Genomic DNA, 27,795 nt, shown 5'->3' with positions numbered 1-27,795 from the left:
TCCCAGCTGGCTAACAGAGTTCCATTCACTCGCTTGGGGATGTTGACACAAGCTGAGAAAGAGCCACTGTCTGTAGGAGCTGGGGAAAGTATAGAAGCGCCTATTGAGGCAGCTCCTCGCTCTGCTCGAGAAATGCCAGCCTTGCCCAGCCCACCACATTGGAAAAGCCAATATTTCCCCTTTCAAGAAGCCCCCCCAACACACAGCACTTTTGTTCTGTTCCAACGGCCAAACTTGTCCCTCTGAGAGGAGAACATTTCTTCTCAGCCAGCCGCTGAGGGAAGCAGAGGAAAGGTTTCCTCTTCAGAAAATCGCCTCAGAAAATCACTCTTTTTTTTTTATTCCCCCATACCATTTCAAGTCTTTCTAGTCACTGTCACTACAGATAGGGCAGACAACTTGGTATGTTAAAAATGGATCTTTTGATGCACTAGATTTTCTTTAAAAAAATAAAATAAAAAAAATTCCCGGATTACTTCTGAGGGGCTCAGGGTAGCATACAGGGTTTCCCCTCTTTATCAATACAACAACCCTGTGAGAGAAGTTCGGTTGAAAGAAAAGTGTCTGGCCCAAAGTCACATGAATAAGCTTTGTGGTTAAGCAAGGGGGTGAATTTGGGCCTCTCTGGTGTTCATCTATCTAGGGCTGGATGCAGAGCCAGCACAGGGCCGGCCCCAGACATTTTTGACACCTGAGGCGGACCACAAAATGGTGTCCCTCCCCTCCAGGGAAGGAGGAGTGAGAGAACATGTACACCAGGAGCAAGGGTGGGACAAAGATCGACATTGGGATCAAGGGAGAGAGAGTGAAGATCTACCTCAGGAACAAGGGAGGAATCCAATTCGACCTTACCTGACTGTTGAAGCAAGAATCGAAGATGGATGCAAGGGGGGGGGGGACCTGCGTTTAATCATGCCAGGCAGGTGCTCAGCTCAGGAGACTCCAAAGGGCACCCCACTATTTCCTCTCTAGGGGTTGGAGGAGACCAGCATTGCCTCCTATTTGCCGCTGTGGAGGCAGCATAGGGCGGGTGCTGCCGAGAAGGAGGCTTATCTGGCCTCCAAGGACACAGCCATCATTGCCACTGCACTAGCAGGCGATGCATTCCTTGGAGGCCAGATCTGTTGCCCCTGTGGATCGTGTCTCCTGAAATGGTCGCCTCATCTTGCCTGACGGCAAGTCAGCATGTCAAGTCCAAAGTTCAAACTCGGGGGGGGGGGGGAGTCAATCAATCTATGCAGTCAAAGGTCAGGAAACAACAGTCCAGGGTCAGCCCAAGTACTGAAGTCCAGCATTCAAGACACAGTCCAGAATCAAACCCGAAGCACAGGCCCACATAAGTCCAGGAACATCCAAGCCGAGGCCCATCAACCCAGGCAGCTGAACAGACACAGCACCTCAGCTCTGCTTCCCTTTTGTACTCGGCCTGCTGATTGCAGCCTCTGGGCTTGATGAGGCAGGTGACCCTCACCTGTTCTGAGCCGACTCCAGCTGTGGAATCACATTTCTCTTCCCAGAGCTAATGAGCCCCACCTGGCCAGCTAGGGAGCTGGGCTGTGGGCCCTTGCCTGTCTCAGCTTCCTAGAGCAGTGTTTCCCAACCTTTTTTGGGCAAAGGCACACTTGTTTCATGAAAAAAATCTCAAGGCACACCACCATGCCAGATGGGGAAAGGTCACTTTTTACTTATGTAAAAAAAAATAAAAAAATAGTAACAGCATAGAAGGTAATGGTTAGGCTAGCATCCCTCTTCCAAATATGCTAGGTTTTTATTTGCAAGGACTGTTCTACATGGGAAAGCATTCAGCACTGTCATTCTCCCATCTGCCATCTGAATTGGTACTATTCTGGGTCAACTTACTCTGCTGCATGTGTAGATGAAAATGGCACCAAGTGTGGGGGAGGGGGCAGAACAGGTTTCAGATACAGGATATTAAGCATACACGTACTTCAGATTGAACTGGTTGCTTGCTTTGCAAGTTTTCATTTCCCAAATGACTGCCTTGGCAAGCGCAATACCTACCAGGCTCAACGCCGGTCTCGCGCTGCCGCTTCCCGCGCTCTCAAGGACCCGGGAGGAGGAAGGCGTGAAGGGAATCCCGAAGGCGCGAAAACCTCGCGCATGCACAGGCCTTCCGCCTGCGACAGCCCAGTAGGCCGGCCGAAGCGAGCGGCGATGGGATGTGGGAGGGAGCTCGCTCGCCGCCCCGCGTGTGCCTATGTGGGGCACGTTACAGCCCCGTGACGTCAGCGCCACGCAGGCAGCCAGGCAGGCAGACGGCGAGAGCCCTGCGCTGGGCGGCCTCTCCTCGCCGCCGCCGCCCCGCCTCTCGCCGCCCGACTCGCCCGCCTCCCTCCCACGGCACACCAGGCAACGTCTCGCGGCACACCGGTTGGGAAACACTGTCCTAGAGCATCACTCCTGCAGCTCCCTACGCCTCAAAGCCCATCTATGGAGACAGGGGCCCCTCTGGCTCTTGTCCAGCTGCTCTGGTTCCCACCCCTCACCATCCTATATCATCCTGTGAGTACTTCCTTTCCCCATCCCCTGCTCCACCCCTTGCCAGGATCTTCTTTCCATCATCCTGCCAATTCATAACAACGAATGGACCAGCAGCAGACTTCTGAGGCTGTTAGCACAGTGCCGTCCAACTTCATCATGCTCCACCACCACCACTGGGACCCACACCTTTTTCTACATTCTCATCTCCCCCCTCCCTTCCTCACGACCCCCCACCCTCTCTCTCTCTCTCTCTCTCTCTCTCTCTCTCTCTCTCTCTCTCTCTCTCTCTCGCCTTCTTTGCTATTGAGATAGCAGCAGCAGCAGCGCTGGTGGTTTCTCCACCACCTTTGGCACCTGAGCTCTGAGAAAGGGCCAAAGGCATCCTTCTGCCAGGAGAATGCCTGGAACATCAATGATTTGCCACTGTGACTTAAGCTTTAAAGAAGAAAGAAGGAAACCTTTAAAAGCCTTTGTAGTGAAGGCATTTTCCTAGCTGCTTTGCCCAGATTGCAGACCCTCCAAGTATCCCTATTTTCCAGGGATAGTCCTGGATTTACAGACGACGTCCTGGTTTCTGATTTGATGAATGTTTGATGTGTTGTTGTTGTTGTTAGCTGCCCAGGGTCTCCTTTGACTTGACTTAACCCTCCAGGGGTCCTTTATCTTTTTTTTACCTGCATATACGTATGGATAGCAATAACCTGTGCTTTCACCACCTCCTAAGCTTCATGCAGATTATCTTCAAATATCTCTGGAGGTCTTTTTTGTTTTGTTTTATAAATATTAAATCAGCTTCATGACTTTTTTGTGTGTGTGGCTAGAGAGTCCAGAACTTCTAAATGTGCATGTATACACACAGGAACAACAGAAGCAACAAAGCTAATCAATCATTGTTCCACTGCTGCTCTGCTGCCAGGTTAACTTGGCCTACACAGTCCTAAAATTATGATAAGAAGGGAAGTTTATAGATCCTTTGTTTCCACAGTCAGTGAAAGGATGTACAAATAATGATCCTAGATCAGGGGTAGGGAACCTAAGGCCCAGGGGCTGGATGCGGCCCAGTCGCCTTCTAAATTGCTAGTGTTGAAGTAAGATTTGACTGCCAGTCCAGTTGGAGTCTGCATATGAAATGGGATGGTATGCTATGTTGTCCTTAGGCTAAGGCAGCAAATTGTCTTGAGCCAACCCCAGCGTTTTTAAAAAGAGTCACAAACTTTCTCCCACCAACATATTTAAATACAAACATACCAAAAGAACTGGAGGATAATGTTCCTTGTTTCAGTCCTTTCACTGCCAGCTCATTCAACCCCTACCAGTGCTGCCCACATTCACAAACATCCACAAACACACCTAACTAAACCTTCATGCACATACATACCCATGTGCCGACAGAGCGAGGAGTTTCACTTCCTTAGATCATATTATTCCAGTTTTGCCACTCTCTTCAGAGCTACCTGAACTGTGCCCCTGAAGGACCAGGTGCGCAGCCTGGGAGTCATTTTGGACTCACAGCTGTCCATGGAGGCGCAGGTCAATTCTGTATCCAGGGCAGCTATCTACCAGCTCCATCTGCTACGCAGGCTGAGACCCTACCTGCCCGTGGACTGTCTTGCCAGAGTGGTGCATGCTCTAGTTATCTCCCACTTGGACTACTGCAATGTGGGGCTACCTTTGAAGGTGACCCGGAAACTACAACTAATCCAGAATGCGGCAGCTAGACTGGTGACTGGGGGCGGCCGCCAAGACCACATAACACCGGTCTTGAAAGACCTACATTGGCTCCCAGTACGTTTCCGAGCACAATTCAAAGTATTGGTGTTGACCTTTAAAGCCCTAAACGGCCTCGGCCCAGTATACCTAAAGGAGCATCTCCACCCCCATCGTTCTGCCCGGACGCTGAGGTCCAGTGCCGAGGGCCTTCTGGCGGTTCCCTCATTGCGAGAAGCAAAGCTACAGGGAACCAGGCAGACGGCCTTCTCGGTAGTGGCGCCCGCCCTGTGGAACGCCCTCCCACCAGATGTTAAAGAGATAAACCACTACCTGACATTCAGAAGACATCTTAAGGCAGCCCTGTTCAGGGAAGTTTTTAATGTATGACATATTAGTGTATTTTTGGTCTTTGTGGAAGCCGCCCAGAGTGGCTGGGGAAACCCAGCCAGATGGGCGGGGTACAAATAATAAATTATTATTATTATTATTATTAGTAGTAGTAGTAGTAGTAGTATTAGTATTAGTATTAGTATTATTAGTATACCTTGCTTCTCTGAGCGACAACAGTTATTTCACTAACTTTTGGCAGCTAGCACTCCAAACCAAGGATTAAGACAAGGCTCCTCCATAAAGACTTCCTGGTAATTTTGAAATGAGCCCGGTTTATGAGATTTACACACTGCATTGAAGATTTATTTCCATTAATAACATCTTTTCACATCTGATCCAGCTGTTTGAAACCATACCAACCTCAGCTTGATTAAATCCTACTTGAAGTCACCTTTTAAAAAAATATAAAACCCGCACGTAATTATTTATTAAGTATGTAGCTTGTGTCTGATTAGTGTGCAGTGACATCTGAACTATTCAAAATGTCAACAGCGCTTAATAGCGCCTACCAATCAAACCCTATGCTCTGCATCGTGCGGCGCCAATCACCCAATCACAAGCGAGCAGGTAACAAATGAAGATGCACGTACAAGTAATGAAGCTGTGTCCGAAACAAAAAAAGTAGCTGCTTCACAAGCCACACTTTTAAAATGAACAAGTGAGAAACAACATTTCAAGTTGAAATTTCAGAAAGCACCGAAACTTAGGAACGTGCACCTTCCATGCTCGTTCACCAACATCGTTTGGTGAGGGACAGACTTATCAACAACATTCCTTTGAAACCATTCATCCATTCTCCCACTGCAAGACTGATTCTGTAGCTAAGGTTTGGATCGTCATACCTTGAACTACCATCAGGTAAAGGGAAGCTGCTGACAGCTGCTTTCTGGGGCCTTTGCAGCCAAGAGCAAAGGGGTCATTTGCCAGAGAGAAACAGCTGCATGGATGGATGAGCATGGCTCATCTTCTTCTTGCCTGACATAGGAAGTTGTGCCTCTTCCACCTTTCCTTGGAAAACAAAACTACAGAGCACGTACCAGCTCTTCGTCTGAAGAGGGCTGGCTCCCTTGTAGCTTCCCCCCGTAGATAGGTGTACATGAGAAGTTCCCAAGGGGACAGTAGGCCACAGCCTGATGCTTCATCTTCATTTGCCGCTTGTCAGCTCGTGTGGTCTTTTCTCAGCCACCCCCGCCAACGCTCCGTGCTCTTCCCCCCCCCGCCACCTCCCAGCATGCCGCCAATGTTATAAATCCACATTTTCAGCACAAACCCACTTGTCAGGCCACATCAGTGCACACGGATGACGGGGACTGGCCTGTTCCTCAGCACGACCAGACGTCCTTCCTAATCAATCAGTCCCAACAGCAGCTAGGTGGAAGCGAAACAAGAGGACAAGGCGACTGGGGTTGGGAGGTGGGAGGAGGAAGAGGGAGAGTCACTTTGTCAACACAGTCACTGCAGAAAACAGGGGTTTAGCAGGTTGGATTGCAGCACCTCTCAAAACTCACAGTGTTCAAGTTTGGTGTGCCTGGTCTGTTCTGAACACACACACACAGGCATCATGGAGTGATGGACAGTGGAGTGGTACAATCAAGCACAAAGGCAGACAACTGGGGAGATGGATGGACTAAATTCTCTATTTTTATTTGTGTTAAATCTGTGTCCTTCCGTACCCAGGAGATTTAAGGTGTGCACACCCAGTTAGAAAAATATTGACATTGGAACAACCTCTCACTATGATGTATCATACCAAACAGAAAGGTCTTGTGGGGCGGGGGGGGGGGAGAGAGAAACAGCACTCTGAAAATCACATTAGGACTGTCCTTCAAAATAGGATGGAGTGCAAGAAACCACGATCTTGCAAATACTTGTCAGACCCTACAATCGTGTCAGGCAGCACCTCACAAGAAGTTGCTTTATACAGAGTCAGACCATCTAGCTCAGTATTATTCCCTGTACTGACTGACAGCAGCTCTCCAGGGTTTCAGACGCAAGTCCTACCCCCCAAAGTCCACCACAAAACATTTCAGGTGGTGATTCCCAGAAGAGCTCGTTAAAGGTATTCCTGCAAGGATTGGAGAGCCATAGGAACCAGAACTGCAGGGGGTCTCATGCTCAGCTGCACATGGAGGAAATCAAGGCAGTTGAGACCCAAGCAGCCACTAAACACCTCTCAGAGAATACATGGGAGCATACTGGAGCAAAGGTACAGCTTCCCTGCAGAGTAGTGGTGTATCACTGAGCAAAACCACTTTTCCTCTTTTGAATTAGAGAATTCACTCTAATAAACAGGGTGATCCATTTGAGCACGAGAGAGTTATTTGAGGTTGTTCTTACAAGACTGACCATCCCTTCCCGTTTTGGGAAACATGAACTTAGCAGGGTATAATTTCACTGAACCTTTCACTTCCTTTTGGACAGAATGCTTAATCTCAGTGCCCAGATGCCCCCTTTTCCTCTTCTCGTAATAAAATAATCATCATAGGAGGCCTGTACACTGGATAATGCCATTCCAAACTCATTTGTCTCCAGTTAATAGTTCTCTTGAAGCAAATGAAAGGACAGAGTGGAAGCCAAACTGGGAGAAGCGAGGGACACTGGTGGGCAGTGGATGATGGAGAATGATCCTTGGAGGAGCCTCCGCACAGTGCAGACTTTCTGAATTCAAGTATTCCCAACTCCCACCCCCTGTAGCCATGAAAAGGAGATTATAAGAAACACATAGCATGGGCTGCCAAAAAGGAGTGGCCCCTTTGTTGGTGGTAAGGTGTGTTGAAGAACTGGTGCCCAGTGGGGGAGTTGAATGAGACACTCCATGGATCAGCCCCACTAGAACAAAAGTCCTTGAAAGGCTGGCACTAAAAAGCAACGTAGAAGCTTTGGGTCCATTAGAGGACAAAATACCAAAACAAACTCTGGGTACTGAAATCAGTACCTAATACAAATAATACATTTGACTCATAGTACTGTGCATTGAGGTTGCCAAAGACCCCATCATATCCTGAGGTCCAGCGCCAAGGGCCTTCTGGCAGTTCCCTCACTGTGAGAAGCCAAGTTACAGGGAACCAGGCAGAGGGCCTTCTCGGTAGTGGCACCCGCCCTGTGGAATGCCCTCCCACCAGATGTCAAAGAGAACAACAACTACCAGACTTTTAGAGGACATCTGAAGCTTTTAATGTTTGATGCATTACTGTATTTTAATATTTTGTTGGAAGCTGCCCAGAGTGGCTGGGGAAGCCCAGCCAGGTGGGCGGGGGGCCGGGGTATAAATAAATAAATAGTAATAATAATAATAATAATAATAATAATAATAATAATAATAATTCCTCTCGGGACTATGAATTTGGAGTCACAAAAACAGCAGGACACACAATCTAGGGTGATGAGATATGCAGGGGTGATAGATAAAAGGTCTGGACACTACCCAGATGTTGGCTTGCACAGAGAGATAGGCGTGGGGAACTCAATGTTACATGCCCAAGCCATTGTCTCATGCAGCTGGGGACTCTTAAGAACAAAAGAGGCAAGATGAGCAAATTATGCTCATTTTCATGACACATTTTGAATTTCATTACAGGATTTATTTTGTTGGAAAGGTGTGTGTGTGTGTATTATCGACCATATGCTAATTTGGTTATATGATGCCCTCTGCCATGCCTATTCAAGGAAGGCCTGGTTCCATTTGGGATGCATGGCAACTCTAAATGAGCATGGCCAAGGGAACTCACCATTTCATACCTGGCACAATAAACAACAACATTTGCGTTCCCGGCTCTGTGCGAAAGGTATCGAACCAGCCCTCCTGCCAGCTGCTGGACTTACTCTCATTTTTGGAAAGACAAGCAACAAGGCTGCTGTTTGTGTGTTCGCAGCTCCGTGGGGCAGACGTGTTTTACGGCAGACACCTCCTTTCACCTACCCCTCGGTCAAACCTGTCACAAGGAGAGGTGGTGGTGCTGGGGGCGGGTGGGGAAGAGTCCGAGGAAGAGCTTCACGGTTTGCCGCCTGGAGACACAAACAGACCGTGCTCTCCAAAGCAGAAGAACTGCAAAGTTGGATTTTAAAATTCACCTGGCTGATACAAGGAGAGAAAGCCAGCTGCTGCAAGAATATGGCAGAGAGCTCTGGGAGCTCTCCTCACACCCAGACTGTTGGAATTAATGAGCTCAGAGGGTAGCGAGGGGGGCGGAGGTGTGGGTTGGCCAGTTGATTGGTGCAACCCACGTGCGGAGCCTAACCTTGATTCTCCGTGTGTGCGGATCTGTTTCAGGGAGTGTTTTTGAATGCCCTAGAGCTGCCCCTCCCCACTTGCTGAGCCAGGAGCTACGCATTCACAGCTCAGGTTAGCGGGTCGGTGGCGAACGCACCTGCCAGAAGATGATGGTTTAAAAATAGCACCCTTTACCTGTTGTCATCTCGGATATTCAGTGAGCTAATAAGGCACCTTGGGGGCGACTGGGAGAGAGGGGAGGATGGAGCAGAAGAACCGATGGATCATGAAAGTTTAAAACAGGAGGTTTGCGGGAGGCCTCTCCCGCATGGCCCCAGGTGCGGCAAAGTCTATTTCCACATATTTAAAAGGCACAATCAGATGGCTACAAGGAGTTTACACTCAGGGCTGTAAACCCACTCAGGTCTGACCAGTTCAGCAGAAGCAAAAATAACAACACCTTCACATTTTCTCTTCCCGTTCCTACCCATACCGGTGTGTCTGTATCTCCCCCCACCAAATCACATCGAAAGAGGAGGTATGGCATCTCTGCTGTGAGAGCCAATGAGCCCAGGTGGAATGTCTCCTCTCCCAAGCAGGATGTCAGCAATCCCCACCACCACCGAATGCAGAAATGAAAGAAGTAATGGAACGAGAGTGGAAATATCTTACTGCCTGACTCTGCCAATAAATAATAGATTTATAATTGCCGCTGGGTTTCAGGGGGTGGGAGGGATAATGGGAAAGTGAGCTCCAGGAGGTTACAGTCTAGTGGGCTGAATTATGGGAAGGACTTGACAAACTCAGAGAAGAGGTAGCATCATCAGCTGCCTGGCACCGTTCCCTGTGTCACAAACACAGTGTCTTAAGATAAAGCAGCAAGTTACTTGGCTTACTCACGGGCCGATTTCTGCTATCTCCTTACATTCTCCCTGGGAGGATTTATTTGGAAAGAAGATAGCAGGCAGCTGCCCTCTGCCCCAAATCAGCTCTTGTACCAGGTGCAATGTTGACAACAACTGGCAAGCGAGCTGAACTCGCCCCCTTCAAAAGGATTCATCGGACTCCCTGCCCTGCTTCATGGTTTTATTTTTTTCCTCGTTAAGACACTCGCTCTCCCCCATTTATAAGAAGCAACTGGGTTATGGAAGGAAAAAGAGCAAGTGGAGAAAGCAAATAGGGAGGCGTATTTCTCCTTTTTTTCATAATGTAAGAACCTGGGGTCACCCGCTGAAATTGACTGGTGGAAGATAAAAGTCAAACGGATGCACACATTCTGTGTTAGTTGCACTAGTTTGAATTGTGATGATTGCCAGCTGAGATGGCTTTAAAGGGTGGCAAGACAAATTCATGAAGGATAAGGCTATCCATGTCTACTTGCCATGATGGAGATATATTACATCTAGGATCAGAGACACCTCTGAATACCACACACTGGGGGACATGTGCAGGAGAGGACTATTGCCTTACGTCCTGTTGGTGAGTTTTCCACAGGCATCTGGTTGTTAACCTGGGAAAGGGATGCTGGAGTAGATGGCATTTTGGCTTGATCCAGCAGAATTGTTGATGTGTTCCTAAGGGTCAGAGGCAGGAAAGCTCTACAAAGTGAGATTGAGCCCCAGAGCGATCCCACACTGTTGTAACAGACTCCAGAGAACATGCTCACTTCAAGCAGGGCATCTAACTAAACTTGAGGTGATGCTCAGCTGTCTGGTGGGCTACACTTGGCTTGGCAGGTATTTATTCCCCATGCAAAGTAAAGATAAAGTGAGCACCTCAGCTTTATGCAGGAAGTGCCATCAGCCAAGCCAATAACAGCAATAAGCAGGAGATAGCTTACAATGTAAACACTTATCTTGGAGTCCTTTGTAATAGCACAGAGGGTGGAATCCAGCTGAACAGATTCACTAATGCAGGGATTTCTGCTTGTGGAATAGAACTTCTACTTCCTAGCCTCTCTCCATGTGCTCCTATGTTCCCATGCGCTCTGGCTTCCATCACAGTGTCCCGTTGCATGAGAAGCAGTTTAGTTATGCTGGCCACATAACCAGAAAGCTGTCTGTGGACAAACGCCGGCTCCCTCAGCCTGAAAGTGAGATGAGCGAGGCACCCCATAGTCGCCTTTTACTGGACTTAACCATCCAGGGGTCCTTCACCTTACCTTTACCCCAAATCTGCTCTAGATGGTTAGGGGAACCCCCAGAACAGATTTAGAGGGCATGTAAAGAGAGGAGGAGGAGAAATTCCATTGTGCAAGCAGAAATCCTTAAACTAGCAGATCTGTTCAGTTAGATACTTCCTAGAAGAATCTGGGGCACAATCTCACTCTGCATGCCCTGCCTCTTCTCAGCTAGTTGACAAGAGGCATCGGGTGGTACAGTCATACCTTGGAAGTTGAACAGAATCTGTTCCAAAATGTTCAGAAACCAAAGCATGGCTTCTGATCGACTGCAGGAAGCTCCTGCAGCCAATTAGAAACCGCGGAAGCCCCATCGGACCTTCAGCTTCCAAAAGAAAGTTTGAAAACCGGAACAGTCACTTCTGGGTTTGAGGCATTCAGGAGCCAAAACATTTGAGAACTGAGCTGTTCGAAAACCAAGGTACGACGGTATTTTGTGGGGGAATGCGAGGAGAAGAAAGTAAGTGGATCCTCAACCTCCAGAGAGTCTCAAAAATGTTTTAAGGAAACTAGTTATGTGGTGGGGGTTTAGCACTGTGTGAGAGAAGCAGTGTTATACCAGAGAGGGGCAGTCTGTAGAATCATAGAATTCTAGAGCTGGAAGGGACGCAAAGGGTCAACTGGTCCAAACCCCTGCAATGCAGGATTCGCACCTATGGTAAATAATCCCTCACAGATGGCCATCCAATATCTGTTTAAAAACCTCCAATGAAGGAAAGTCCACCACCTTCTGAAGTAGTCTATTCCACTCTCACAACAGCTCTTACCACTAGAAAGTTTCCCCCGAAATCTTAGTAGGAATCTCCTTCCTTTTAATTTGAATCCATTGATTTGGGTCGTACCCTCTGGAGCAGCAGAAAACAAGCATGCTCCATCTTGCATGTGACAGCCCTTCGGAAATTTGAAGGCAATCATATCACCTCTCGGTCTTCTCTTCTCCAGGGTAGACATAGCCGGCTCCCTCCAGAAGAGAACATAAGAAAAGACCCTCTGGAGCAACATCCTGTTCTCACAGTGGCCAACCAGAAGCCCGCGAGAAATCAGTGCTCTCCCCACCTATGATGCCCTGGGACTGGTATTCAGAGACACATCGCCTCTGTCACTGGACTCAGAAGATAGCCATAAATGGTGCAGTTTTAAGGAAGCTGCTGGCCCCTGCTGCATGGCAGAGCCATAGAGAGAGAGTGCCAAAGATACACTGAGAATAGAAGGCATATGATTCCCCGACTCCCACACAAGATTATGACACACGCTGTTGATAAAACACAAAAATACTGTGCACACCTAAATGCAGCCACAGGAAACGCTCAGAGGAAATGCAGACAGCACAGAAACATGCTGCCACATAAAATATCCACAACACAGAGAAGGGAGGAAGCGGCTATTCAAAAGACACACAAGCTCGGCAATTAACACTGTCTTGCAACCTTATTCCAGCATCCTCTAATGAATGCCCTTTGCTACCTATTAGTAGCCTGGCCAGTCAAAATGTGTTCAGAAACTTTGCTCCCTTGCAGGCCTTGTTTAATCCTTGACCTCTTTCCATGCACGCTCGCACGCACACCGACACCTCACTCAATTAATCAATAACATTGTCCTAACCAGCAGCCCTGGACACCTTCTGCCTTAAACTTCTTAAAAGATTATAAAACTTCTTAAAAGATCTGGCCCAGGGGGCGTGGCCCAGGCCCTTTCTCCCGGCTATAAAGGGACTCCTGCTGCAGGGAAGCCTCGGACCATCGGCTGGGTGAGGACTGCAGGGCCTGCTCCCTTCCAGGGCCTTCTCCAACTGGCCCAGGGGGCGTGGCCCAGGCCCTTTCTCCCGGCTATAAAGGGACTCCTGCTGCAGGGAAGCCTCGGACCATCGGCTGGGTGAGGACTGCAGGGCCTGCTCCCTTCCAGGGCCTTTTCCAACTGGCCCAGGGGGCGTGGCCCAGGCCCTTTCTCCCGGCTATAAAGGGACTCCTGCTGCAGGGAAGCCTCGGACCATCGGCTGGGTGAGGACTGCAGGGCCTGCTCCCTTCCAGGGCCTTCTCCAACTGGCCCAGGGGGCGTGGCCCAGGCCCTTTCTCCCGGCTATAAAGGGACTCCTGCTGCAGGGAAGCCTCGGACCATCGGCTGGGTGAGGACTGCAGGGCCTGCTCCCTTCCAGGGCCTTTTCCAACTGGCCCAGGGGGCGTGGCCCAGGCCCTTTCTCCCGGCTATAAAGGGACTCCTGCTGCAGGGAAGCCTCGGACCATCGGCTGGGTGAGGACTGCAGGGCCTGCTCCCTTCCAGGGCCTTTTCCAACTGGCCCAGGGGGCGTGGCCCAGGCCCTTTCTCCCAGCTATAAAGGGACTCCTGCTGCAGGGAAGCCTCGGACCATCGGCTGGGTGAGGACTGCAGGGCCTGCTCCCTTCCAGGGCCTTTTCCAACTGGCCCAGGGAGCGTGGCCCAGGCCCTTTCTCCCAGCTATAAAGGGACTCCTGCTGCAGGGAAGCCTCGGACCATCGGCTGGGTGAGGACTGCAGGGCCTGCTCCCTTCCAGGGCCTTCTCCAACTGGCCCAGGGGGCGTGGCCCAGGCCCTTATTTGGAACAAACTTTTGGGGAAGCTGGGAAGTGTTCTGCAATTGCTTCCCTGTTCCAATGTGTTTTAAAATGTCCTCAAGCAGTCGGTGGCAATTTAAATTTGTATTTCTTTTTTTCCTTTTTTCTCTTGCTGGGGGTGGGTGGGTGTAATGGATATTTGGTTGGGGATTAATTTTAGTGTAATTGTTCTGTTTTTGTTTTCTGTTGTTTTATTGGTTCTGTATAGTTTGTGTTTTGTTTTTAAGGGGTGGGATCAGGGCTGCCTGGGAGTGGGGCCCCAGCCAACACGATGGCTGGGACAAGTTCCACAGGGGGGGAAGCACTGGGACATCCGATCTCGGTGATCATGGGCAGGAGGCGGAGTTACGCTAAGACCAGACCATGTCATTACCGAGGAGGCAGGTTTAGTCGTTGTTTGAAGACTATCCCTGCCTCCGGGTCTGGCCTTGACCAGATGGATACTGGAATCAACAGGGGAAACCCACATAACCTGAAGGTGTTGCTGTGTAATGCCAGGTCAATAGTGAATAAAACCACTGCCATCCACGACCTGATTGTGGATGGAGGATTTGACCTGGCTTGTGTGACAGAGACCTGGTTGAATGAGACAGATGGGCCCGTCCTTGCTGCCGCTTGCCCACCAGGTTTCTCTTACGCACAGCAACCCAGGTCATGTGGGCGGGGAGGGGGGGTTGCAGTGATTTTTAGGAAGTCATTAGTCTGCACCAGGCGTCCTACTGGGAAGACCCAGTTTTCTGAGTGCATGTTCTGGAAGTTGGGCAATAGGGGCAGTACAGGATTCCTTTTGGTGTACCGACCTCCCCGCTGCACCAAGGATTCCCTGTCCGAGCTGCTTCAGGTCGTGGCGGATGTTCTCCTGGAGACACCTAGTTTGGTTGTCCTAGGGGATTTTAACATCCACGCCGACACGACCTTACAAGGGGCCGCTCGGGACTTCGTGGAAAGCATGGCCTCCATGGGGCTGTCCCTGAATAAGTTGGGCCCAACTCATAGTCATGGACATGCCTTAGACCTGGTATTCACCTCTAGCGACGTGGGTGATCTGACACTAAGTAAAAATGAAACCAAAGAAGTGCCATGGTCAGATCACTTCCTGGTGCAACTGGACTTCTCCGCGACCCTTCCCCTCTGCAGGGAGGTGGGACCAATTCGGATGGTCCGCCCCCGCCACTTAATGGATCCAAATGGTTTCCAGAGAGTGGTAGGGGATGCTTTATCCCGTGTTGATGGCCTTTCAGCTGATTCCCTGGTGGCCCGCTGGAATGCGGAGTTAACCAGGGCTATCGACTGTCTGGCTCCGAAGCGCCCTCTCCGATTGCATGGAGCCCGGACAGCCCCGTGGTTTTCTTCGGAGCTGAGGGCGATGAAACAATCGCTGAGACGGCTAGAGCGTCGGTGGCAGAAAACTCACTCCGAATCTGACCGGACACAGGTTAGAGCTCAACGTCGAGCCTACCAAGTGGCGATAGCGACGGCAAAGAAGACTTTCTTCGCCGCCTCTATTGCATCTGCAGAAAATAGTAGCAGGAGACTCTTTCAGGTGGTCCGCAATTTAACGGAACCACCTTTACCATCGGGGCCTTGTAAAGACCCCAAGATCTCCTGCAACGATTTTGCAAAGTTTTTTGCAGATAAAATCACTCATATTCGGAAGGAGCTAGACACCACCGTGGGAGCAGGGCTGGGGCGGGAGAGTGCTAGAGCCCTGTCTGGTCAAGTTGCATGGAATCAATTTCAATCCGTTACCCCCGAGGATGTGGACAGGCTGCTTGGACGAGTGAAACCAACCACCTGTCTCCTTGATCCTTGCCCATCCTGGCTTATAAAAGCTAGCCGGGAAGGGCTGGGCGATGGGCTCTGCGGGGTGGTGAATGCTTCCCTCTGTGAGGGAACATTCCCAGATCCGCTGAAAGAGGCGGTCATTAAACCGCTTCTTAAAAAACCATCTTTAGACCCGGCCAGTATGGCCAACTATCGCCCAGTTTCAAATCTTCCATTCTTGGGCAAGGTGATTGAGCGTGTGGTTGCTGAACAACTCCAGGCACGCCTGGAGGATGCGGACCATTTGGATCCCTTCCAATCAGGGTTCAGGCCTCATCATGGGACTGAAACTGCCTTGGTCGCACTGGTTGATGATCTCCGGCGAGCTAGGGACAAAGGTGAGAGTTGTTTCCTAGTTCTGCTGGATCTCTCAGCGGCCTTTGATACAATCGACCATAACATCCTTCTGGACCGTCTAGAGGGGTTGGGAGCTGGGGGCACTGTTATACAGTGGTTTCGCTCCTTTCTCCTGGGCCGTGTTCAGAAAGTGGTGGTGGGGGATGAGTGTTCAGACCCTTGGGCCCTCACTTGTGGGGTGCCTCAGGGTTCCGTCCTCTCCCCCATGCTTTTTAACATCTATATGAAGCCGCTGGGAGAGATCATCAGGGGGTTTGGACTGGGTGTCCATCAATATGCAGATGATACCCAGCTCTACCTTTCTTTCAAATCAGAACCAGTGAAGGCGGTGAAGGTCCTGTGTGAGTGCCTGGAGGCGGTTGGAGGATGGATGGTGGCTAATGGATTGAAGTTGAATCCTGACAAGACAGAAGTACTGTTTTTGGGGGACAGGGGACGGGCTGGTGTGGAGAACTCCCTGGTCCTGAATGGGGTAACTGTGCCCCTGAAGGACCAGGTGCGTAGCCTGGGAGTCATTTTGGACTCACAGCTGTCCATGGAGGCGCAGGTCAATTCTGTATCCAAGGCAGCTGTCTACCAACTCCACCTGGTACGCAGGCTGAGACCCTACCTGCCCGCTGACTGTCTGGCCAGAGTGGTGCATGCTCTAGTTATCTCCCGCTTGGACTACTGCAATGCGCTCTACGTGGGGCTACCTTTGAAGGTGACTCGGAAACTACAACTAATCCAGAATGCGGCAGCTAGACTGGTGACTGGGGGCGGCCGCCGAGACCACATAACACCGGTCTTGAAAGACCTACATTGGCTCCCAGTACGTTTCCGAGCACAATTCAAAGTGTTGGTGTTGACCTTTAAAGCCCTAAACGGCTTCGGCCCAGTATACCTGAAGGAGCGTCTCCACCCCCATCGTTCTGCCCGGACACTGAGGTCCAGCGCCGAGGGCCTTCTGGCGGTTCCCTCATTGCGAGAAGCGAAGCTACAGGGAACCAGGCAGAGGGCCTTTTCGGTGGTGGCGCCCGCCCTGTGGAATGCCCTCCCATCGGATGTCAAGGTGATGGACAACTACCTGACATTCAGAAAACATCTTAAGGCGGCCCTATTCAGGGAAGCTTTTAATGTATGATATTTTAGTGTTTTTTGGTTTCTGTGGAAGCCGCCCAGAGTGGCTGGGGAAACCCAGCCAGATGGGCGGGGTACAAATAATAAATTATTATTATTATTATTATAAATTCCCTCAGACAGACCAGACACAGATACTTATGGCTCCTCGGTCTCTGGGCCGCTCTTAGGTCTCTTGTGACTCACTCCGATGAGTGACTCAATGTCAGTAACGCTCCAGCAGAGAGAGAGAGAAAGAGACAGAAGGGAGACAGCTTTCAGGAGCAGTTCCAACAGCAAGGAAGGACCCCGAGGGGAAGGAATTGCACTTTAGGTGGTGACTTGCAAGGTAAGAAGAGAGAACAAGGTGAGATCCAGGTGCACACAAACAGGTGAGGTCTGCAGAAGCCAAAAAGGCAGCTGCTGCATTTCCAAATGCTGCCTAGTCAGTAGCGGATTTCTAAAAAAAGAGAGGTCCTGGGCTCCAGCATGCGTCAACAAGACATATGGCTTTGACATGCCCCCCCCCAACCCCAAATATATGGGTTGCAGTGAATGGCTCTGAGCATTCCAGTACTGAGGCAGGTACTGCTTCTACACCTGGGATGAAGAATCTGTGGTCCTCCAGATATTCCTGGAGTCTAACTCCCATCAGCCACAGCCAGCATGGCTAATGGTCAGGGGAGATGGGAGATGTAGTCCAACAGCACTGGGAGAGCCACAGGTTCCCCATCGCTGCTAAATAGTCTCAACTACTCTCTCATAGCCATTATTCCTATTCCAGAGGTGAGTCTCAAAACAGCCCTTATGACTAGTCCCCCATGCCTGAAACAGAACACATAGTCTCATACACTCCAAATATTTCTCTGATGAAAACAGGGATGTCCTATTTCCTAATAATAATAATTTTATTATTTATACCCCACTGATCGGACTGGGTTGCCCCAGCTGCTCTGAGTGGCTTCCAACATATACAGAAACATAATAAAACATTAAACACTTAAAAACTTCCCTAAACAGGGCTGCCTTCAGATGTCTTCTGAAGGTTGTATAGTTACTTATCTCCTTGGCTCAGTGGATCACATGTCTCCATACCCTCCAACATTTCTCTGATGAAAATAGAGCTGACCTAAGGAAAAGCGGGACATTCTGGGATCAAATCAGAAACCAGGATTGCTTCTATAAATCCGGGACTGTGCCTGACTAATTGGGATACTTGGAGGGTCTGCAATCTTGCCTCGTGATATCTAGTGGTTATCTTTAAAGCCCTGACTCTGAAGTCATGGGACAGGGAGAGGTTGAAGTCTCCTTACCCTTCCTCCTTCTCCTTCTTCTTCTTTTTTAACATGTCTTGCTTTACTGTAGGATAGAGTAAAACAGGGGACAAAAATGAGAGCAAACAGGAATTAGACTGGGAAGAGAAGTGAAGAAGCTGCTATATACTGAGTCAGGTCATTTGTTCATCCAGTCCAGTATTGTTGACCATGTCTGGTCTCCAGCGTTTTAGAAGGGACATTTCATTCTGGAGATGGTGGGGACTGAATTGAGGATTTGTAAAGTAGATGATAGGGGATGCGGGTGGCGCTGTGGGTTAAACCACAGAGCCTAGGGCTTGCCGATCAGAAGGTCGGCGGTTCGAATCCCTGTGACGGGGTGAGCTCCCATTGCTCGGTCCCTGCTCCTGCCAACCTAGCAGTTCAAAAGCATGTCAAAGTGCAAGTAGATAAATAGGAACCACTCCAGCAGGAAGGTAAACGGCGTTTCCGTGCGCTGCTCTGGTTTGCCAGAATCGGCTTAGTCATGCTGGCCACATGATCCGGAAGCTGTACGCCGGCTCCCTAGGCCAATAAAGCGAGATGAGTGCCGCAACCCCAGAGTCGGCCACAACTGGACCTAACGGTCAGGGGTCCCTTTAACTTTACCTTTAAAGTAGATGATCTACAACAGTGGTCAGCAAACTTTTTCAGCAGGGGTCTGGTCCACTGTGCCTCAGAACTTGTGGGGTGCCAGACTATATTTTGGGGGAAAAATATGAATGAATTCCTATGCCCCACAAATAACCCAGAGATGTATTTTAAATAAAAGCACACATTCTACTCATGTAAAAACACGCTGATTCCTGGACTGTCCGTGGGCCGGATTTAGAAGGCAATTGGGCTGGGGCCTTAGTTTGCCTACCCATGATCTACAACAGAGGTAACAGCCCTTCCCCTTGCTTGTAAGCTCCACTCACGTGTAATTTATAAGTGTGTGTGTGTGTACCTACCTTTCCCACAATGTCAAATCAGCTGATTCTTGGCAAAATTATGTATTCCTTTCCAGAACATTAAGGGCTCATCTGCAGGTCGACTTGCAGGAAGCCCTGCTGCTTTCTCCCGGGGAAACCTGTTGTTTACCACTGGATCAGAGGAAACATCAGTTGGATTTTCTCCATATTGACATTTGCTCCAATTTAGCACTACACAGTGGGTTTTCTGTAGCAAAGGGAAGCTGTTTGGACCTGTGCTTAGAAAGCACTGGACAAACAGAAAACCACTTAGCTGCACTTTTCTAGTGGAAGTGGACGAGCCCTCAAGCTTGCATTTTGTAGGATCAGCCAACTTTCGGCATGAAATCAGAGTTAACAGTCTTGTCACCTGAAATCATCTCAGCTATGTTAATTTGTCTGGGTACCTACTCATATAAATACAAAGTGTGATGCACAGGTCAAGCTCCTATCAGGCATTATTATGAACAAGTGTAGCAGGAAGAGAGGGACTGTGTATTCCTAGCTTCCATGTGCTCATAACGAAGTCTATTTTGTGTGTGTCGCAAAACGTACACTGCACCAATGTTCCGTGTCTGATGCGCAGAGGAATTATGGGAACAGCAGGTGCGATGTGGTGGTCAGAATGCGGCGGGGATAGTATGAAAGATCAGAGAAATTTGGGTGAGAATCACTGCCCACTGGATGACCTTGGATCAGCCACTTTAAGCTTAAACCTACCTCTCAAGAGTCGCTATGAGGATATCCAACCCCCCTCCAAACACATGCAACCCTGAAAGACTTGGAGGAAGGCTGGGATACAAATGTGATAGACAGTCAGAGATCGCTGATGAACTCCCCCCCCCCCCCACTGCAATTGGGAACTGCAAACACAACTTTTCAAAACTGGCTAAGCATGCCCTTCTTCCTGTAGCTGGGGAAGCCCAGCCAGATGGGCAGGGTATAAATTATTATTATTATTATTATTATTATTATTATTATTATTATTATTATTAGCTGTGAATTGTAGGGTGGGTAGGAAAGTGCTCACCTGGATCACCTCCCATTTTGCATTTTTTTAACAGCCAGCCTCATAAGCATCCAGTGGAGATTTTGCCACCATGTTGCTAAATTTCTGGTTTGCCCACCTCTTCTCCTTCATCGTGCTGCAGCTACTACAAGGTTGCAAATTGTCTGGGACTGGGCAGAGGAGGAAAGGTGGAGATGGCCTTCCCATCTTGACCCTTCCAGGGAGGAGGAAGATGAAGACAGTATAGGTTTCCGATAGGAGATTGAGGGAGGTAGCAGCTCAAAAGCAGATGAGGGGAAAAGTTGGGAAGTCATGGGACAGCCAGAACAACACCTGGCAGACATGTTGTCATTAGAAAGCATTCCAGACCCACCATTTCCCAGAACCCGGCGAACCTCAAAAGTAGGAGAGCAAAGAGCTCAAAGACAGAGGGCACATAGCAGCACCCATAGAGAAGATGATGATGATGACGAATGAGAAAGTGGGAGAGAGAGACGGGGGTGGAGATTCACTTGGGACAATGCCGTTACCCAAGAGGATGGGTTCTATAGCCTGTCTCTGTAAAGATTGAAATAAAAAAGGACTGTAAGAAACTTTTCCTTGTCTTTATACTTTCCTGGGCAACCAGCCAGGAGCTGCTGGCAGCATCCTGACACAAATTTACCATGCTGTCGGGGAATCGCACGTCCCCATTAGAGAGTGGTATGTTGGTTAGGCCCTTCCTCACATCTCCATGCCACAGAGAAAGTACAAGTGTAAATACCCAAGGCCCCACCTGGGAAAGATCCAGGCAAACCGAGATAAGGTGCTTTTGGCCTCAGTAGAAGAGCTACCATTTATCTTGGCCTGAGTTCTTTGGTGCCTGCCCAGAGGGGTAAGAAAAGAGTGACAGTCTACATGATACTTGTTAAAGGTGATGGGGAATGTCAGGCGACCGAGAGCTAAAAGCCATGATGGAGGATAGGTCATGTTGACAGCTATAAGCTTTCCCAGGAATGACCAAAGTGGCCGAGAACATGAGCAACTTTCGATGCCCTTCACTTAGCACAGCCTTCGCTAACCTGCTGCCATCTAAATGTTTTGGACTACAACTCCCATCAGCGGCATACCCCACCCCAAGAGGAAACCAGGTTGGCAAAAGCTGACCTGATAGCACAAAGATATTTAGGCTGTTTTCGGTCATTTGTAGACTTCAAATCCTGCCAAGAGCTTTTGTCCCACGGACATTCACGCTTTGATGAGATGCCCCAAATGTAGGCTGGGTTTAACCGTGCAACTTCTGATACACTGATCTGCTTCTTATAACTTGCAGAAGTCCTAAACAGACTGAAGTCCCCTTCTCTAAATCATGATTCATTGGGGTTGTAGAATTATCTTTCTCAACAGCGAAGTGGGTGTTTATGGCAGCGACTGTTGCCCTAGAGATTACACCATCATCATTCAGATCCCTTCTCAAAGCCCACCTCCATCATGAAGCCTCCATCATGAAGCTTCAGGCCAGCTCTTCGGCTGAAACAATGTCTACATGTGTGTAACTGCATTCGATCTCATCTGCACATTTTTACTCTTGTCTCTTCCACTCAATGCCTATTGTTTTCTTGACCATGCATCTTGTCCTTCTGCTATCTCCCCACGTTATCAGTGCATAGATTGTGAACTGCTGGGGAGCAGGGACCCCTTTTATGACCCTTGTCTTATGCCAGTAATCTTTTTCCTGCCTGTTCTTATTTTCCATTTGTCATTTTGTACTTTACTGCTTTGAACACCTTTTGTTGAAAGGTGGAATACTACATAATCATCATCATCATTATTGGCTGTAATAAAAGCAGTTTACAAGAAATATTAGAATTGCCAAAACTGCCAAAATTTAACAAATACAGTGGTACCTTGGGTTACATACACTTCAGGTTACATACGCTTCAAGTTACAGACTCCGCTAACCCAGAAATAGTACCTCGTGTTAAGAACTTTGCTTCAGGATGAGAACAGAAATAGCGCAGCCGCGCGGCAGCAGCAGCAGGAGGCCCCATTAGCTAAAGTGGTGCTTCAGGTTAAGAACAGTTTCAGGTTAAGAATGGACCTCCGGAACGAATTAAGTACTTAACCCGAGGTACTACTGTACATATAAAAACAACAATAATGGTAAGACAGACGAGATAGATAGGCATAGGATTCTGAAGTTGATATGCCACTTCACTGTACCATTTGAGAAACTGAGGCATACTGGGCTGATGGTCAGTGCAGAGCCTAGGGAAGGCTTTGCCAATGATGCCAGCAAGGCAGGACTTTGGGGTAGAAGTCTGGGGTCTTGCTCCACAGGATGAGCAGGAGGGCTGGCTTCTTACCATATTCTGAAAGAAGTGATGGGACACACATTAAATTCATCTTCAGAGATGGGTGGGGTAGTATGGTAAAGGCAATTAAGCCCAGGGTCTAAAATTACCGAACTGCTCGCTCTCAAGAGAGGTGCTGAGATATCTGGCAGGCTATTCAGTCTACAGCTAAAAGGATAGGGTGGTGGTGGCCCTTATTTACTCAGCTCTGTAAAAAGTTTGGACGTATAGCGTCAGGAAGCGTGAGAATACGTGTCTTTGCATTCCTCGTTTCATCCCAAGCCATCCCTAAAGCAGGGGATTCCCACTCGTCTCCGCCGCACACATGCTGAAATTTTGCACTGAAAACAGCCCAGTTGTCATTTTCACATTAGCTTGTTTTATAGCTAAAAGTGATTTCTGCCTGGCTGCCAAATTACAAGAAAATGTTGCTTCATGCTGAGCGAATCCATTCTGACATGTAAATCAAAGGCATATTTTTCTCCCAGAAAGAAACCGCAGAAGGGCTTCCATCTCCTCTCCTTATTCAGACTCCGTATCCCCATATTTATGCCCTTATGTTTAAAAATAATAGGAGTTGGGCTTCCTAATAGCCTGGGGGAGAATCAAAATGTCCCGATGAACAGAAGGTCAAACGAAAGACGGTGGTGAAATGCGCAGAGGGAAGCCTTGACATTTGCCAGTTACCTGATTGCCAGTGGTGAGCACCCCTTGTCCTCAGATAACCAACACGGACAGACCTGGAAACACAACACACCTCCATGCGAGCTGCACATCCGCCTCTTGGTCTCTTACCTTAAAGGACCATTGCCTTTTAAGGTAGAATGGGCACAGGGAAAATGGCTTAGGAAAGCCACATAGTGCAGTGGAATAGGAACATAGGAGATTGCCTTACATGGAATCACATCACTAGTCCATCTAACTCAGTATCATCTTTCCTGAGTAGCAGTGGTCCTCTAGGGTTTCAGACAGGGGTCTCTCCAAGCTCTACCTGGAGATGCTGAGGACTGAACCTGCACATAAAGCAAATGTTCTACCACTGAGCCATAGCCATGGTATAACCCCCAACATTTCTCTGACAAAAATAGGGACATCCTATTTCATTACTAATATTAATATTAGCTTTATACAGTGGTATCTTGGTTCTCAAACTTAATCAGTTCTGGAAGTCTGTTCCAAAACCAAAGTGTTCCAAAACCAAGGCGCACTTTCCCATAGAAAGTAATGCAAAATGGATTAATCTGTTCCAGACTTTTAAAAACAACCCCTAAAACAGCAATTTAACATGAATTTTACTATCTAATGAGACCATTGATCCATAAAATGAAAGCAATAATCAATGTACTACAGTCACACAATCAATCAATCATTAGCGAAACTGGGTTCCACACAGCCACAAAAACAAAACAAAGAAGGCGCAAAAACAAAAATGCAAAATGATTAGCAAAAACAGACAGAGCTCAGCGTGGCACTCAAAACGGAAGTGTGGCACTAAAATTGGAAGCGTAACACTCAAAACGGAGCATGTTCAGCTTCCAAAAAGAGTTCGCAAATCGGAACGCTTACTTCCAGGTTTGCAGTGTTTGGGTTCCAAGTTGTTTGAGTAGCTCCTTAGCTTTGTGGGCCAGATAACTCCATAGCCTCCAACATTTCTCTGATGAAAATAGGGGTGTCCAGGACATTCCAGGATCAAATCATAAAGCAGGATGGTTTCTTTAAATCCGGGACTGTCCCTGAAAAATAGCAACACTTGGAAGGGTCTGCCATGGCTCTTCCCCATTTTAAAATTTGTTGCATGTACAGCTCTCTTCGTCCAATATAGGGATTGACAGCAGCAACAGAGGAAGGGCAAGATAACAAGCTTTTAAACTTTATTATTACTAGACACACAACACAATGGTCCAAAGTAAGCAATGCTGGCAGAGGTAATGGCTGTGGCAGGATACCAGAGCAGGAAATGGTCAACCCTTTCCTTAATCCATATTAACATGGCTAATATGGGACTGAATAATATTTCAGTTAAATTGAATTTAGAGGGACCTGGCTATATCATTCCTTGCTGCTCAAGTGTACTCTACGGCCTATGCAAAAATCGCAACGCAGCATCTCGCATGAAAAGGTGCAACCCATTGCATTTTCTGGCTTTGTTTCTCTTGTAATGGTAGCTATTGCAATTTCAGCCTGGTTTAGAACAATGAAGGTTCACTTCTGGTTCACAGGGAAAGAAGGGAGTACTGCTGAATTGCATGTAAGATGAGACGGTTAATGGTTGGATCTGGTATCCATATCTTAACAGTAGATGGGAAACATTAAACGGAATAGCTCATCATATGCACGGAAAATAGAAGAAGGGGAAATTAGAGTAAACATTATGCTGGTCTGTGCTTATTACTTGACATTGAAAATTTAAATAAAAGTACATTCATTTCCATGCTTACTTGGAAGCAATCCACTCCCGTGCTTACCAGATTCTCTGATTCAATTTATCTGCTTCAGAGCAGCTGCCCTTTGCATTGACTGGGACTCTGCAGGTCTAACTGCCACATAAGCAGCCTGCCCATTACTCAATGCTAGGCTAGATGTAACAAGGGAATTCTATGTCTGAAACTCCCGCCACTCCAAGAATAAGCTGCGGACGTTGGGTAAGGGCTATGTCATGGGGAGGGGGAGGGCGTACTTTAAGCCAGTGTGGTGTAGTGGTTAAGAGCGGTGGACTCGTAATCTGGTGAACCGGGTTCGCGTCTCCGCTCCTCCACATGCAGCTGCTGAGTGACCTTGTGCTAGTCACACTTCTCTGAAGTCTCTCAGCCTTACTCACCTCACAGAGTGTTTGTTGTGGGGGAGGAAGGGAAAGGAGAATGTTAGCCATTTTGAGACTCCTTAGGGCAGTGTTTCCCAACCACTGTTCCGCGGCACACTAGTGTGCCGCGAGATGTTGCCTGGTGTGCCGCGAGATGTTGCCTGGAGGGAGGCGGGCGAGTCAGGCGGCGAGAGGCGGGGCGGCGGCGGCGAGGAGAGGCCGCCCAGCGCGGGGCTCTCGCCGTCTGCCTGCCTGGCTGCCTGCGAGCTCGGCGGGCAGCGCCTCCGTCCACAGCGCCCGCCTCGCGGCTCTCATTCCCTGCCCCTGCCAAAGCTCACCCAGCCAAGCCGCGCTCTCCTTCCTGCCTTGCTTTGCTGCCTCCTCCCCCCCACCCCCAAAGCTTGGAGGTTCCCTGGCAAGGGGGAGGGGAAAAAATTGAAACTTACACTTTCGTGCGTCCCTCCCGGCGTGACGCTGCACGCTGACGTCACGGGGCTGTAATGGTGGTGTGCCTCGAGATTTTTTTCATCAAACAAGTGTGCCTTTGCCCAAAAAAGGTTGGGAAACACTGCCTTAGGGTAGTGATAAAGTGGGATATCAAATCCAAACTCTTCTTCCTCTTCCTCTTCTTCTTCTCCTTCTCCTTCTCCTCCTCCTCCTCCTCACAGGCCATAATTTCCCAATGCAAATTGTCCTCTGCTCAGCCATGGAGGAGAAAGCCCACACTGCACCTTAAACAAGCTGCGTATGTTACCTGGCTGTTCACGTCGCCAGCTGATGCACCAGTGCAAAGCACAGTGCTTTACTCACGCAAACTCTCGTTACTGCAACCCAGAAATTGATTCTATACACTTGGTTTCCCAGCCAGTAATCATAGCTTGGCCAGTTTGGGGACTCGTAGCAAACTATGGTTGCTGCAAACCAGGAAAGGGACGAGGGAGTCAAAGCACCAGAGGAGAAGACAGAGAGCACCAACTTGAAGCATACTTCTGACCTCAGAAACATGCTTTAGAGAGGATTGGGAACACGGTGTCTGATTAAAACTGAACCAATGTTTAACAGCTAAGTGTACATGCCGAATCCCGAGTAAAAGGTTAGATATAAAAGATTTCAACCGCAGTTGTCAAGACCAGCTGAATTCTACAACTTGGGGCAGTCATTCTACAAACACATAGATTGTGGTCTCCTCTCTTTCCTCCACCAGGCGGTTAACCTCCAGAATGTGCTCTACAGTGCTGCTTCTACACAGTAGATTTCTTCCTAGCACCCAAAGATAGCTGAGTACAGAAAGCAGGAACCAAAACCTATAAAGTCTTCTGTGATATTGGTTTCATGTCCTCAAGGCTTCACTCTAGTTGGGACTAATAAGTGCATCATCAAATCAATAAAATACTTGTTTGACCATAAACTATTGCAGCAACAAGGAGCCAGTACCCTGCAGTTCTGTTGTGGTTTGGTTGCAACAGAGACTTTCAAAATAATGAAAGTCAAAATAATGGAGAGACACAAAGGCTTCCTGTTCAAGCTTTATTTCACTCTCTGCTTCCTTTGTTCCCGCTGACATGTGAGGTGTGTGCACGATTGCAAATGGTAACAGTTATAGAGGAAGGGGAACACTATAGCTACGCACAGATTGCAAACTATGGGATATGATACCAAGGGGTCCAATTGCCCGGATGATAAGGTGTTGGTAAATGTGCTGCTATGTGAATGATGTCAAAGCTGTAAGCCTTCTCAGCAGTGGCACCCTCCTTGTGGAATGCCCTCCTATCAGATGTCAAGGAGATAAAGAACTACACAACTTTTAGAAGATATCTGAAAGCTGGCCTGTATCAAGAAGTTTTTAATATTTGACGTTTTACTATGTTTTTATATGTGCTGTGAGCCGTCCAGAGTGGGGAAACACAGCCAGATGGGCAGGGTGTAAATATGATGATGATGATGACTGTCAATCTTTTACCAATAATTTGCTTTCACTGAAGTGCTAGTCACTGATTGTCTGACTGCATCTTGTAGCTTCAGATGTAGTTTTCCTACATAGTTTTTTTGCTAGAAATGACAAAGGAAGAGTAAACCTGTAGGACTGCAATAGAGAAGTAAAACCTTACATCCAAGCAAACAAGTTTAGCGTTGCACTACACAGCAATTTCCACAGAGCAGGCTGCCCACAGAAACGCAGTCAATCTCTTTTCACTTAGACAAGGTTTCACACAGCTCAGAAGGGGATTAGGCTCACCCATTTTCACGTCATCTAAAAATAGTACCTCTTTGCCACATATTTAACCACATGAAGAGAAAGAAACTGCTCTGCCACAGGAGAATTGCTGGGGAGGGGATTCCAAACCATTTCCCAGCTTTTAGTAGACAGGAGACTTCCCCAAATCAGTGACCCTTTTCCTTTAGATGTAGCACAGCATAGCAGCATCTGAAACAGATATAGGTCTAATACACACTCACACACACAACTGCATCCCGTTTCAAGCGTCTTCTTTAGGACTAGGTATAAACAGGTTAGGGACGCGGGTGGCGC

General features: G+C 48.5%; 1 protein-coding gene across 9 annotated transcripts in view; it reads right to left on the bottom strand.

Annotated features, from left to right (window-relative positions):
• Positions 1-27,795, bottom strand: part of SDK2 (sidekick cell adhesion molecule 2) — a 353,925-nt gene that overhangs the window by 266,100 nt on the left and 60,030 nt on the right. The window contains exons 1-2 of one of the 9 annotated variants that reach the window (XM_081180817.1): positions 2,404-2,686; positions 853-1,577 (exon numbers count right to left, since the gene is read on the bottom strand). The exons of the other annotated variants lie outside the window; for them this stretch is intronic. The gene's annotated coding sequence lies outside the window, so the exon portion shown is untranslated. Of the gene's footprint in view, positions 1-852; positions 1,578-2,403; positions 2,687-27,795 lie in introns of those variants that run through there. 9 annotated transcript variants of the gene reach the window in all.

The sequence above is a fragment of the Podarcis bocagei genome, assembly GCF_964188305.1.
Source record: "Podarcis bocagei genome assembly, chromosome: 2".
Taxonomy (NCBI): domain Eukaryota; kingdom Metazoa; phylum Chordata; class Lepidosauria; order Squamata; family Lacertidae; genus Podarcis; species Podarcis bocagei.
This window is presented reverse-complemented; position numbering and strand designations above follow the sequence as displayed.